At 38.3% G+C, this 15,340-nt stretch overlaps 1 pseudogene; it reads right to left on the bottom strand.

The window, feature by feature from the left end:
• Positions 1-7,034: 7,034 nt before the first annotated feature.
• Positions 7,035-9,462, bottom strand: LOC126078875 (40S ribosomal protein S2-like; annotated as a pseudogene).
• Positions 9,463-15,340: the final 5,878 nt, after the last annotated feature.

Below are 15,340 nucleotides of genomic sequence, written 5' to 3'. Positions count from 1 at the left end.
AGGAGTGGAGTCCATCTCAAGAACCCACTTTCTTTGCTCATCCATAAGTAGCAACTCTTCATCCATTCAAGTTTTATCATGAGATTGCAGCAATTCAGTCACATTTTCAGGCTGCACTTCTAATTCTAGTTCTCCTGCTATTTTCATCACATCTGCAGTTACTTCCTCCACTGAAGCCTTGAACCTCTCAAAGTCATCCATGAGGGTTGGAATCAACTTTTTACAAACTCCTGTTAATGTTGATATTTTGACCTCCTTCCATGAATCACGAACGTTCTTAATGACATCTAGAAAGGTGAATCCTTTCCAGAAGGTTTTACATTTACTTTGCCGAGATCCATCAGAGGCATCATTATTTATGGCAGATATAACGTTACAAAATGTATTCCTTTAAATAATAAGACTTGAAAATCAAAATTACTCCATGATCTATGGGCTGAAGAATGGAAGTTGTGTTAGTTGGCATGAAAACAACATTAACCTCCTTCTGCATCTCCATCAGAGCTCTTAGGTGACCAGGTGCATTGTTGATGAGCAGTAATATTTTGAAAGGAATCCTTTTTTCTGAGCAGTAGGTCTCAACAGTGGGCTTAGGATATTCAGTAAACCATGTTGTGAACAATATGCAGCCATCCAGGCTTTTTTGTTCCATTTATAGAGCACAGGCAGAGTGGACTTAGCATAATTCTTAAGGGCCCTAGAATTTTCATAATGGTAAATGAGCATTGGCTTCAACTTAAAGTCACCAGCTGCATTAGCCCCTAACAAGAGGTTCAGCCTGTTCTTTGAAGCTTGAAGCCAGGCATTGACTTCTCCTCTCTAGCTATGAAAGCCCTAGATGGCATCTTCTTTCAATATTAGGCTATTTTGTCTACACTGAAAATCTGTTGTTCAGTGTAGCCACCTTCATCAATTATCATAGCTAGATCTTCTGGATAGCTTGCTGCACTTTCTACATCAGCATTTGCTTCTTCACCTTGCACTTTTATGCTATGGAGATGGCTTTCCTTCAACCTCATGAACCAACCTCTGCTAACTTCAAACTTTTCTTCTGTACCTTCCTCACCTCTCTCAGCCTTCATATAATTGAAGAGACTTAGGGCCTTGCTCTGGCTTAGGCTTTGGCTTAAGGGAATGTTGTGGCTGGTTTGATCTTTGATCCAGATCACTGAAACTTTCTCTACATCAGCAATGAGGCTATTTTGCTTTGTTATCATTTGTGTGTTCCCTGGAGTAGCACTTTTAAAATTTCCTTCAAGAACTTTTCCTTTGCATTCACAACTTGGCTGTTTGGCACATGAGGCCTAGCTTTCTTCCTATCTCAGCTTTCGACATGCCTTCCTCACTAAGCTTACTCATTTCTAGCTTTTGAGTTTAAGTGAGAGATATGTGACTCTTCCTTTTACTTGAACACTTAGAGGCCATCGTAGGGTTATTCCAGAGTTCTGGTGGTGCAATTGTGGAACCCTGGTGGTGTAGTGACTACAACTTGGCTGCTAACCAAAAAGTCAGCAGTTCGAATCTACCAGCTGCTTCTTGGAAAACCTATGGGGAGTTCTACTCTGTCCTATAGGGCGGCTATAAACTGGAATCGACTTGATGACAATGGGTATATATATTATATATAAATATAATTTTGGCATTGTCGTGTCTCAGGGAATAGGGAGGCCAGAGGAGAGGGAGTGAGACAGGGGAACAGCTGGTCAGTGGAGCAGTCAGAACACAAACAACATTTATTAGATTTGCCGTGTTACATGGTCACAGTTCTTGGCGCCCCAAAACAATTACAATAGTAAATCAAAGATCACTGACCACGGAACACCATAACAGATATAACAGTAATGAAAAATTTTGAAATATTGGGAGAATTACCAAAATGTGATATAGAAACATGAAGTCAGCACATGCTATTGGAAAAATACTACTGATATACTTGATTGATGTAGGATTGCCACAAACATTCAATTTGTAAAAAATGCAGTATTTGCAAAGTGTAGTAAATCAAAGCACAATAAAATGAAATATGCCTGTATTCTTTTCATTTAAAGTTAATTGTATACCCTCATGATTTAACAGATTGTAAATTAATAAGGAGAATGGCCAGTAATTTACCACAATGTGGAATATCCCCCATCCTTCTAACTATCCATGAGTCCATCTTATTTTTGGATACATTTCAGAGTAAATTGCTATCAGGAGACTTACTTCCATAACCTAGTACAATATTTATTTACAGTTTTTTTCTCTTGAGATAAAATATATGTACAATCGAAAGCACAAATGTTAGGTGAACACGGGCTGAGTTTTGACAAATGTATACACCTGTATAACACAAACACCTATTTAGATTTAGAACAATATTATCACCCAAGGAAGTTTTCTCATGCCCCTTCTCAGTCAATCAGTACCCTCAGACCCCCCGAGCCAACCTGTAGATTAGTTTGACTGATTTAGAACTTCATGTAAGTAGAATAATACAATATGTACTCTTTTGTGTATGGCTTTTTTCAGCACATGCTTTTTGAAATTTACCTATGCTTTTGCATGTATCCATGTGTTTTTTTAATTGCAGAATAGTATTACTTCGTATGAATATATAACAGTTTATTTATCCATTTACCACTTAATAGACATCTGCCATTTCCAAATCTCAGCTATTAGTAATAAAGCTGCTATGAACATTCTTGTATAGTCTTTCAGTCTTTTTTTGGACATACATTTTTATTTCTTGTGGATAAATACCTAGGAATAGGTCATAAGGTAGGTGTAAGGTTATATGAACTACCAGACTTTTCACTCTTTTGCACTCCCACCAAGAATGTATGAAAATCCAGTTTCTCTATGTGCTCATCAATATTTTGTGTTGTCATTATTTTTAATTTTGACCATTCTGCTGGGTGTCTTGTGGTTTCAATTTGTAGTTCCTGATAACTATTTCGAGAAGTCTTTCAAGTGATTTTTACCTATTTGTACATCTTTTTTCCTAAAGGGTCTCTTAAAATTTTTTTTACCCATATTTTTATTGTGATGATTGTATTTTTATTATTGAGTCTTTTGTAATCTTTTTCAGATATATGTTTTGCAAACATATCTCCCCTGTCTGTGGTTTGTCTTCTAATTTTCTTACAGTGTCTTTTGCTGAGGAGAAATATTAAATTTTTGAAGTCTAATTTATCCATATATTTTCGTGGTTATTGCTTTCTGTATCTAGTCTAAGAAATCTTTGTCTAACCCCAAGTCACAAAGATATTCTCTTGTATTTTCTTCTAAAAACTTTTGGTTTTAGCATTTATGGTTAGGTCTATGATTCATCTCAAATTAATCTTTGTGAACTGTGAGGTAAAAGGTCAAGGTTTATCTTTTTCCATATGGTTATCCAGTTATTGTGCCACCAATTGTTGAAAAGACTTTTCTTCTCTAATTAGATTTTGGCTTTGATGTCTTTGACAGAAATCCAATGAATACGTGGATCTAGTTTGTTGTTTTTAGGTCCCATCAAGTCAGTTCTGGCTCATAGCAACCCTATGTACAACAGAACAAAACACTGCCCAGTCCTGCACCCTCCTCATAATTGTTGTTATGCTTGAGCCCAATGTTGCAGCCACTGTGTGAGTCCCTCTCATTGAGGGTCTTCCTCTTTTTTGCTGACCCTCTACTTTACCAAGCATGATGTCCTTTTCCAGGGACTGGTCCCTCCTGATAACATGTCCAAAGTATGTGAGATGAAGTCTTGCCATCATTGCTTCCAAGAAGCACTCTGTCTGTACTTCTTCCAAGACAGATTTGTTCATTCTTCTGGCAGACCATGGTATATTCAATATTCTTCAACATAACCATAATTCGAAGACATCAATTCTTCTTTTGCCTTCCTTATTCATTGCTGAGGCAATTGAAAACACCATGACTTGGGTGAGGCAAATACCTTAATCTTCAGGGTGACATCCTTGCTTTTCGACACTTTAAAGAGGTCTTTTGCAGCTGATTTGCCCAGTGCAATGTGTCTTTTGATTTCTTGACTGCTGCTTCCATAAGCATAGATTTTGGATCCAAGTAACATGAAATTCTTTACAACTTTCATATTTTCTCCGTTTATCATGATGCGACTTTTTGGCCCAGTTGTGAGGATTTTTATTTTCTTTATGTTGAGGAGTAATCCATACTGAAGGCCGTGGTCTTTGATCTTCTTCAGTAAACGCTTCAAGCCCTCTTCACTTTGAGCAAGCTAGGTTGTGTCATCTGCATATTGCAGGTTGTTAATGAGTCTCCAATCCTGAATCCTTGTTCTTCTTCATATAGTCCAGCATCTTGGATTATTTGCTCAGCATACAGATTGAATAGGTAAGGTGAAACGATGCAGCCCTGACGCACACCTTTCCTGGCTTTAAACCACACAGTATTGTCTTGTTCTGTCCGAACAACTGCCTCTTGATCTATGTACAGGTCCCTCATGAGCACAATTAAGTGTTCTGGAATTCCCATTCTTTGGAATATTATCCATAATTTGTTATGATCCACATAGTCAAATGCCTTTGCATAGTCAAGAAAACACAGGTAAACATCTTTCTTGTATTCTCTGCTTTCAGCCATAATTCATCTGGCTTCAGCAATGATATCCCTTGTTCTAGGTCCTCTTCTGAATTTGGCTTGAATTTCTGGCGCTTCCCTGTCCACGCACTGCTACAAAGTCTTCTGAATAATCTTCAGCAAAATTTTACTTGTTTGTGATATTAATGATGTTGTTCAATAATTCCACATTCTGTTGGATCACCTTTCTTTGGAATGGGCATAAATTTGGATCTCTTCCAGTTGGTTGTTCTGGTAGCTATCTTCCAAATTTCTTGTCATAGATGAGTGAGCATTTCCAGTGCTGCATCCATTTGTTGAAACATCTCAACGGGTATTCAGTCAATTCCTGGAGCCTTGCTTTTCATCAGTGTCTTCAGTACAGCTTACACTTCTTCCTTTAGCACCATCAGTTCTTCATCATATGTGACCTCCTGAAATGGTTGAAAGTTGACCAATTCTTTTTGGGATAGTGACTCTATGTGCCTCACATCTTCTTTTGATGCTCCTTCTATCATTTAATGTTTTCCCCATAGAACCCTTCAATATTGCAACTTGAATTTTTCTTCAGTTCTTTCAGCTTGAGAAATGCCGAGTGCGTTCTTTCATTTTGGCTTTCTATCTCCAGGCCTTTGCACATTTCATTGTAATACTTTAGTTTGTCTTCTTGAGCTGCCCTTTGAAATTTTCTGTCCAGCTCTTTTACTTTATTATTTCTTTGATTTGCTTTAGCTACTCTATGTTCAAGAACAAGTTTCAGAGTCTCTTCTTACATCCATTTAGGTGTTTTCTTTCTCTTCTGTCTTTTTAATGACCTCTTGCTTTCTTCATGTATGATGTCCTTGAACAACTCATCTTGTCTTTAGCATTCAATGCCTCAAATCTATTCTTGAGATGGACTGTAAATTCAGGTGGGATATACTCAAGGTCGTACCTTGTCTCTCATGGATTTGTTCTAATTTTCTTCAGCTTCAACTTGAACTTAAAAAACTTGCATATGAGTAATTGATGGTCTGATCTGCAGTCAGTCCTTGGCCTTGTTCTGACTGATGATAAATTGAGCTTTTCCATAGTCTGTTTCCACAGATGTAGTCAATTTTATTCCTGTATATTCCATCTGGCTAGGTCCATGTGGATAGTCGAAGTTGAAAAAATGTTGTTGAAAAAATGTATTTGCAGTGAAGAAGTCATTGGTCTTGCCAAATTCTGTCTTGCAATCTCCAGTATCGTATCTATCACCAAGGCCATATTTTCCACTGATTCTTCTTCTTTCTTTCCAACTTTCACATTCCAATCACCAGTAATTATCAATACTTCTTGACTGTGTGTTTGATCAATTTTAGACTGCAGAAGTTGGTAAAAATCCTCAATTTATTCATCTTTGGCCTTAGTGGTTGGTGTGTAAATTTGAATAATAGTCGTTTCGACTGGTCTTCCTGTGGATCTACTTTAGAACTCTCTATTCTGTTCCATCGATCTATTTTTGATTCTTAATGCCAGAATTGCACTGTTTTGATTATTGCAGGTTTCCAGTAAGTCTCATCCTTGCTCAAAGTATGTCAATTGTATCCATTTTTAAAAAGAATCAAGTTTTGCCATTTCAATTTTTTCATTGTTTATGTGCTAATCTATATCATTGATTTCTGCCTTCGTCCTTCTTCCTATTTAGTTTGTGCTTTATTTGCTCATTTTTTCTAGCTTCTTACAGTGGTAACAGAGAATCACTGAGTATAAATATATTTTTCCTTTTATAATATAAATATTTCAATCTATAATTTTCTCTAATTACCACAGCTTTACCTCCAGCACACAAATATTGATATGGTATATTTTAATTATCATTCAATTTGATATATTTATTTATTTAATTTTCCCTCATGATTTCATCTTAGATGTGGATTGTTTACATTCCATGGAGACTTTCCTAGATTTCCTTCTGCTTTTTATTCCTATTTTAATTGTGCTTTGGTCAGGGAATACAGTCTATAAAAATTCAATTTTTTGACTATCATTAAGACTTGTGTTATGGCTTGTATGGCCTGTCATGAAGAGCATTCCATGTGCACTTGAGAATACGCATTCTGCAGTTGTTGGCTACCAACCCCCCGCCAAAAAAAATCAAACCCACTGCCATCAAGTTGATTGCAGCTATAGAGACCCTATAGAACAGAGCAGAACTGTCCCATATGGTTTCCAAGGGGCAGCTGGTGGATTCGAACTGCCAGCCTCTTGGTTAGCAGTGGTAGCTCTTAACCACTGTGCCACCATAGCTCCAAATCTCTATTAGGTCAAGTTGATTTTAAGTGTTCAGATCATCTGTATTCTTATTAACATTTTCATCTGCTGTTAAAGTCTTCAAGTTTGACTGAAGATTTATCTACTTCTAATTTTAATTATTTTGGTCTTTATGTCACACATTTTTTTAAAAAACAGACTTAATTAGTTCATTTTATTTTTCTTTTACAGAAACACTACATGGTTCTCACAGCTGGAGGCTGGGTCCTTTGCACAGAGCCTCTGGTGTGTTTTTACAAGATAGTTTGTGACTTCCTGGTATGCAGACTTGGTGAACACTGTCTCTTCCCTGCGGCCAAAGGTGAGATAGCTGTAGGTCTTGGAGACAGCATTGAAGGCGGCTTGGTGAAGTTGCCAAGGGTGGCAATGCAGCTCCTGGCCATCAACAGCAGATCATTGAGCATGGGGCCACAATGATGCCAGTGACTCTGGGAAGGTGGGGATGAAGCACTTTAGCACAGAGCCACAGTGGCCAGTCACCTTGCAAAGAACAATGTGGAGCTTGCCTGTCTTGTTTCCTCAGTAGCCTCCTTGCACGGGGACAACAGAGAGCTTGGCCAGAATAATGGCCTCTGCAGATGGCAGTGGCCAACTCCTTAGGGCACTTAATGCCCAGACTGACAGCACTGTTACAGTATCAATGGTAACGAATGCCTTGAATTTGATCCAGTGGCCAGCACATGTCTGGTTTTGCACAGGCACAATTTTCAAAACCTCATCTGTAAGAGATATCTCCAGGAAAAATCAATGATCTCAAGCTCCTTGATGAGCCTGGAGAAGAGATAGATCTCCTTCAAAACTTGATCTTCGTGTCCATGACCAAGCATCCCATCTTGGTGACGGGGAGCCTTCTTGCCCTCAGCCTTTCCTCCACAAGCTCCACGGCCTCTCCCTGGCTGTGACCAGTGCTGCACACCATGACGACTAGGGAGTACTTTCGGGTGAAATGTGCAGTGCTCCCCTTCCAAGATTTAATTCTCCTACAGTTTTCTCAGGCTTTTGGTCATTCTCCAGTGCCTTTAAATAGTTGTTTTTATATTTTGTTATGAGTTTATAATTTGTATCTGTGAGGGTTATATGTCTGAGGGTTAGTTTATACATGCTACTCTGACATTACTGGAGGTGGAATCCTGTGTCCGACTGGCTTTTTAAATTGAAAACTTTAAGAATAATTCTTTGACATTGAGGTGACTATTCACATGAAGTTGCTTTATTTAAATACAGTTTCTTGTTCTCTTTTTTTTTTTAACTAAACTAGCTGAATACTATTATTTCTACATTATAAACTTGATTTTTTTGTATGTGTGTGTGTGGATTCTAGAATGTGTCTCCTGGGAGGTAAAAGGAAGCTCAAAAAGAAAGAAATAATATACCGTTAAGAATATTTGTTCAACCTTTTGACTGATCAAATGATTTGTTCCTTTGGTTCTAGGCCATTTCTATCTACCCAAACTTTTTATCCCGTGGTAATTTCTTGGAAATAACATTGGCTTAGAAGTCAGGAAACCTGGAGTCTAGGGTTGAATCTACAATTTACTAGCTATATGACTTAGGGAAAGTTATCTGTGCCTCAATTTACCGACATATAAAAAGAAAGGATTGAACTAAATAATCCTAAAGTCTCAGCTCCTAATCTTATAAATTTATCAACCCCATGCTTTGACTTTTTCTGTTAGGACATCAGGTGTCCTAGTGTCATTTTAAATTTTTTCATTGCACTCTTCTTTGGCACTAATTGGATCTTCCTTCTTTTTCCCCATGCCTTATCTGGCACTCTCTCCACCTTGTTTTTCTTCTACTTATTTTCCTGCCAGTAATCACTACTGTGATGCAACAACCACTCCAAACTGCAGATACTATGACTCACTTATCTGGTGTCTGTCTTTCTCAGATCTATGGTGTCTCTGTCTTCCCAGATGCCTGTTGACATTTTAATTAAAGAAATTGTGTATTAACTGGAGAACATAATGCTAAACTCTGGTATATTAAGATATGGAACAATTTTTTCCACGTTAAAAAAAAATGCATGCTAGCTATATCATCTCATTCCAATTTGAAGAAAAAAAATCATATATAGGATTTTCTACACTTTATGAAAAACTTTTTTTTTTTTCCTTTAGGATCTACTGCTACTTATTCACAATTAAGTATAGTTTAGCTATTATCTAATCACTGAAAAATTGTATGTTTAATGATATTATTTTTCATATACCAATATTTTATGGTGTTCCATAAGAAACACAACGAATTCCTGTAAGTCCACAATCTAAAAACATGTAAGAATTCCTGGGTAAGAATAAAGATTCTCTTTAACAAATTTCAATCCTTTGGAAAAAACAAGTCTTGGAGAGGCGGAGCAAAGATGGTGGAATAGACAGATGTTTCCGGCGAGCCCTCTTTACAAAAAAGACCCCAAAAAACAAGTGAAACAAGTGTATTTATGACAAGCTGGGAGCTCTGAGCATCAAAGGCAAGCTTAGCCAACGAACTGAGGGGTAGGGGGAGTAAGAGACCATTCAGAAGCAGAGAGGAGTTACCGGACATGAATCGCGGGAAACCCTCAGGCACCATTCCCGAGCTGCAGCAGCGGACTGTTACTAGCATTTGGCCGCAGTCTCCTCAGGGAGAAGCAGCCAGCCACATAGCCCACTCACACTTCTGGAACCTGAGGAGAAAGGTGTGCTCTCAGCAAAAGCTAAGTACTTGCATATATTTTACCTTGCCCGCCCCAACCCGAAAGCCGGCTTCAGCGGCTGAATCCCTGGGACTGAGATAGACCCAGGTGAGCACCTAGAGCCATCCTCCCGGCATTGGGGAAGGAAAAAATTTGCAACTGGGGAGAAAAGATAATTTGCTAGCTCCATTAACTGGAGGAGCTCAGGAGAAAAGCAGGTCTTGTCCAGGCATAAACCGTCCATGGACCTTGAGTACCTTTCCTTTCTGCATGGACCTGTGTGGGCCTAATTTGGGAGAATAGGCCCTTGTTCGCAAACTCCAAAAATGGGTCTTGTTTCATTTTTTTGCAGATGGATATCCAGTTATGCCAGCACCATTTGTTATAAAGACAGTCTTTCCCCATTTAAGTGTTTTGGGGCCTTTGTCAAATATCAGCTGCTCATATGTGGATGGATTTATGTCTGGATTCTCAATTCTGTTCCACTGGTCCATGTATCTGTTGTTGTACCAGTACCAGGCTGTTTTGACTACTGTGGAAGTATAATAGGTTCTAAAATCAGGTAAAGTAAGGACTCCCACTTTGTTCTTCTTTTTCAGTAATGCCTTATTTATCCGGGGCCTCTTTCTCTTCCATATGAAATTGGTGATTTGTTTCTCCATCTCGTTAAAGACTGTCCTTGGGATTTGGATCAGAATTGCATTAAATGTATAGATCACTTTTGGTAGAATAGACATTTTTATAATGTTAAGTCTTCCTATCCACTAGCAAGGTATGTTCTTCCACTTATTTAAGTCTCTTTTAGTCTCGCAGAAGTGTACTGTAGTTTTCTTTGTATAAGTCTTTTACTTCTCTGGTAAGATTTATTCCTAAGTATTTTTTTTATTTTATCTTCTTGGGGGCTATTGTAAATGTCATTTCTTTGGTGATTTCCTCTTCAATGTTCTTTTTGTTGGTGTAGAGGAATCCAACTGATTTTTGTATGTTTCTCTTGTATCCCGATACTCTGTTGAACTCTTCTATTACTTTCAGTAGTTTTCTGGAGGATTCCTTAGGGTTTTCTGTGTGTAAGATCATGTCACCTGCAAATAGAGATACTTTTACTTCTTCCTTGCCAGTCTGGATGCCCTTTATTTCTTTATCTAGCCTAATTGCTCTGGCTAGGACTTCCAGCACAATCTTGAATACGAGTGGTGATAAAGGGCATCCTTGTTTAGTTCCCAATCTCAGTGGAAATGTTTTCAGGCTCTCTCCATTTAGGGTGATGTTGGCTGTTGGCTTTGTATAAATGCCCTTTATTATGTTGAGAAATTTTCCTTGTGTTCCTATTTTGCTGAGAGTTTTTATCATGAATGAGTGTTGAACTTTGTCAAATGCCTTTTTTGCATCAATTGATAAAATCACGTGATTCTTGTCTTTTTTTTATTTATGTGGTAGTTTACATTAATTGTTTTTCTAATTTTGAACTACCCCTGCATACCTGGTATGAATCCCACTTGGTCATGGTGAATTATTTTTTTGATATGTTGTTGAATTCTATTGGCTAGAATTTTGTTGAGGATTTTGCATCTACATTCATGAGGGATATAGGTCTATAATTTTCTTTTCTTGTGGTGTCTTTACCTGGTTTTGGTGTCAGGAATATGGTGGCTTTAGAGAATGAGTTTGGCAGTAGTCTATGCTCTGAAATACCTTTAGTAGTAGTGGTGTTAACTCTTCTCTGAAAGTTTGGTAGAACTGTGCAGTGAACCCGTCTGGACCAGGGCTTTTTTTTGTTGGGAGTTTTTTGATTACTTTTTCAATCTCTTCTTTTGTTATGGGTCTATTTAGCTGTTCTACCTCTGTTCGTGTTAGTTTAGGTAGGTAGTGTGTTTCTAGGAAATCATCCATTTCTTCTAGGTTTTCAAATTTGTTTGAGTATAGTTTTTCATAGTAATCTGATATGATTCTTTTAATTTCAGTTGGGTCTGTTGTAATATGGCCCAACTCATTTCTTATTCGGGTTATTTGCTTCCTCTCCTGTTTTTCTTTTGTCAGTTTGGCCAGAGGTTTATCAATTTTGTTGAGTTTTTAAAAAAAACAGCTTTTGGTCTTGTTAATTCTTTCAATTGTTTTTCTGTTTTCTATTTCATTTAGTTCAGCTCTAATTTCTGTTATTTATTTTCTTCTGGTGCCTGTGGGTTTCTTTTGTTGCTCTCTTTCTATTTGTTCAAGTTGTAGGGATAATTCTTTGATTTTGGCCCTTTCTTCTTTTTCGATGTGTGCATTTATTGATATAAACTGATCTCTGAGCACCGCTTTTGCTGGGTCCCAAAGGTTCTGATAGGAAGCGTTTTCATTCTCATTGGATTCTATGAATTTCTTTATTCCATCCCTAATGTCTTCTATAATCCAGTCTTTTTTGAGCAGGGTATTGTTCAGTTTCTAAGTGTTTGATTTCTTTTCCCTGCTTTTTTTTGTTATTGATTTCCACTTTTATGGCCTATGGTCAGAGAAAATGCTTTGTAATGTTCAACGTTTTGAATTCTGCCAAGGCTTGCTTTATGACCTAATATGTGGTCTATTCTAGAGAATGTTCCATGTGCACTAGAAAAGAAAGTATAGTTGGTTGCTGTTGGGTGGAGTGTTCTGTATATGTCTACTAGGTCAAGTTGGTTGACTGTGCCATTTAGATCTTCTGTGTGTTCATTGAGCTTCTTTCTGGATGTCCTGTCCTTCACCGAAAGTGGTGTGTTGAAGTCTCCTACTATTATTGTGGAGCTATCTCACTTTTTTTTATCTCACTTTTCAATGCTGATAAGTTTGTTTTCTGTATCTTGCAGCCCTGTCATTGGGTGCATAAATATTTAATATGGTTATAACTTCTTGGTGTATTGTCCCTTTAATCATTATACAGTGTCCTTCCTTATTCTTTCTGATGGATTTCACTTTAAAGTCTATTTTGTCAGAAATTAATATTGCCACTTCTGCTGTTTTTTCATTGTTGTTTGCTTGATATATTTTTTTCCATCCTTTGAGTTTTAGTTTGTTTGTGTCTCTAAGTCTAAGGTGTGTCTCTTGTAGGCAGCATATAGATGGATCTTGTTTTTTAATCCATTCTGCCACTCTCTGTCTCTTTATGGTGCATTTAGTCCATTTACATCCAGGGTAATTATGGATAGGTATGAATTTAGTGCTATCATTTTGATGTCTTTTTTTGTGTGATGACAGCTTCTTTTACCCACTTGATTTCATGTGCTCAGTAGATTTTCTTTATATGTTGTTGTTTGTTGTTGTTGATTTTGTTTCTGTTGAGTCTATATTTTTCCCTTGTATTTTATTTTGATGAGTAGGATAGTTTGTCTCCTTTTTTGGTTACCTTATTATTTACACCTATTTTTCTAAATTTAAAACTAACATATTTGTTTGTATCGCTGTATTTTCCTCTCCATATGGAAGGTGTATGATTACATTTCTTAGTCCCTCATTATTATTTTATTGTTGTCTTCTTTTAAAGAACATCGCTATTTCCCTGTGTTGGGCTTTTTTTTTTTTTTTTTAAATCTTGCTTTGTATTTTTTTTTTTTTTTTTTTTGGATTTCCCTCTCTCGGATGACTTCTGGTTGCTGTGCCCAGTGTTCTAGCCTTGGGTTGATACCTGATATTATTGATTTTCTAACCAAAGAACTCCCTTTAGGATTTCTTGTAGTTTTGGTTTGGTTTTTATGAATTCCCTCAACTTGTGTTTATCTGGAAATATCTTAATTTTACCTTCATATTTAAGAGACAATTTTGCTGGATATATGATTCTTGGTAGGAATTCTTTTCCTTCAGTTTTTTAAATATGTCATCGCATTGCCTTCTTGCCTGCATGGATTCTGCCAAGTAGCCTGAGCTTATTCTTATTGACTCTCCTTTGTAGGTGACTTTTCTTTTATCCCTCGCTGCTCTTGAAATTCTCTCTTTATCTTTGGTTTTGGCAAGCTTGATTATAATATGTCTTGGTGACTTTCTTTTAAGATCTACCTTATGTGGAGTTCGATGAGCATCTTGGGTAGATATCTTCTCATCTTTCACAGTATCAGGGAAGTTCTCTGCCAACAAATCCTCAACAACTTTCTCTGTATTTTCTGTTATCCGTCCCTGTTCTGATACTCCAATCACTCGTAGGTTATTTCTCTTGATAGAGTCCCACATGATTCTTCAGGCTTCTTCATTTTTCTTAATTCTTTTATCTGATTTTTCTTCAAATACATTAGTGTCAAGTGATTTATCTTCGAGTTCAGAAATTGTAGCTTCTACTTGCTCAATTCTGCTCCTCTGACTATTGAGTTGTCTAGTTCTGTAATTTTATTGTTAATCTTCTGAATTTCTGATTGCTGTCTGTCTATGGATTTTTCCAGCTTATTAAACTTTTCACTATGTTCCTGAATAATCTTTCTAATTTCTTCAGTTGCTTTATCTGTGTGTTCCTTGGCTTGTTCTGCGTATTGCCTCATTTCCTTCCTGATGTCTTGAAGGGTTCTGTATATTAAACTTTTGTATTCTGCATCTGGTAATTCCAGGAAGGCACTTTCATCTAGACGATCCCTGGCTTCTTTGTTTTGAGAGCCTGTTGAGGTGATCATGGCCTGTTTCTTTATGCCACTTGCTGTTGTCTGTTGTCTCGGAGCCATCTATAAGTTATTGTATTAGTTTGTGCTTGCTTACTGTGTCATAGCTGTTTGCTTTGTTTTGTTTTGGTATACCCCTATGGGTTGCTTGAGTGAGCTAGCTTGATTATTTTCACCTTTGGAGCTCTGGTGTCCTGTCCCCAGCAGGATACATCTGTTATCAGGTATATCAGTCTCGGAGTCCATTCACTTTTCTTTTATAAATTCAGCTCAGGTTTCCAGGTAGCTGATATCAATGTGTGGTACAGGCTCTGTCCTACAGTCTTAGAGAGGCAGGGGTGATTGGCGTATATACCCGTATCTGCTTGCAGCAGGGGGTCATGCTCTGAACAAAGCAGAGGGCTGAGAACTGACCCCCAAGTGTCTCTGAGGAAAACGTGTCTCTGTTCCCTAGAGTGTGTTGGTGGGTGGGCTCTGCAGAGGGACCATGGGCACCCAAAGTTTTTGTTGTAAAGACTACGTGGTACCAGTTACCTCTGGACCCCTCTCACGGGTGGCTGGATGACCCAAGTGGAGCCACCAGTCCTTAGGCCCCTGTCGTGAGTAGGTGAGGACCTTTTTTAATAGGCAAAGCCATGTCAAACGTCAAACACCCACCTCTCCACCGCACCACTGAAATGGTTGGAGTTTGCCAACAAGGGCCTATTCTCCTGAAATAGGCCCACACAGGTCCATGCAGAAGAGAAAGGTGCTCAAGGTCCATGGATGGTTTATGCCTGGACAGGAGCTGCTTTTGTCCTGAGCTCCCTCAGTTAATGGAGCTAGCAAATTATCTTTTCCCCGCAGTTGCAAATTTTTTCTTCCCCCAGGGCTGGGAGGATGGCTCCAGGTGCTCACCAGGGTCTATCTCAGGCCTAGGGATTCATCCGCTGCAGCTGGGTTGGGGGTGTGGGTAGGGGGGGTGTGGTAAAATATACGCAAGTACTTATCTTTTGCCGAGAGCACCCTTCTCCTCAGGTTCCGGAGGTGTGAGTGGCTGTGTGGCTGGCTGCTTCTCCCGAGGAAACTGTGGCTGAACGCTAGGACCAGCCCGCTGCCGCCACAGCCACTCCTGGAATGGTGCCTGAGGGCTCCCCATGACTCAGGTCCAGCAACAACTCTCTGCTTCTTAAACGTTCTCTTCCTTCCCCTGCCCCTCAGTTTGTTGTCTAAGTTT

Source organism: Elephas maximus, chromosome 7 (genome assembly GCF_024166365.1).
Source record: "Elephas maximus indicus isolate mEleMax1 chromosome 7, mEleMax1 primary haplotype, whole genome shotgun sequence".
Classification (NCBI taxonomy): Eukaryota; Metazoa; Chordata; class Mammalia; order Proboscidea; family Elephantidae; genus Elephas; species Elephas maximus.
The sequence above is the reverse complement of the archived record's forward strand: the minus strand, read 5'-3'. Positions and strand labels throughout refer to the sequence as shown.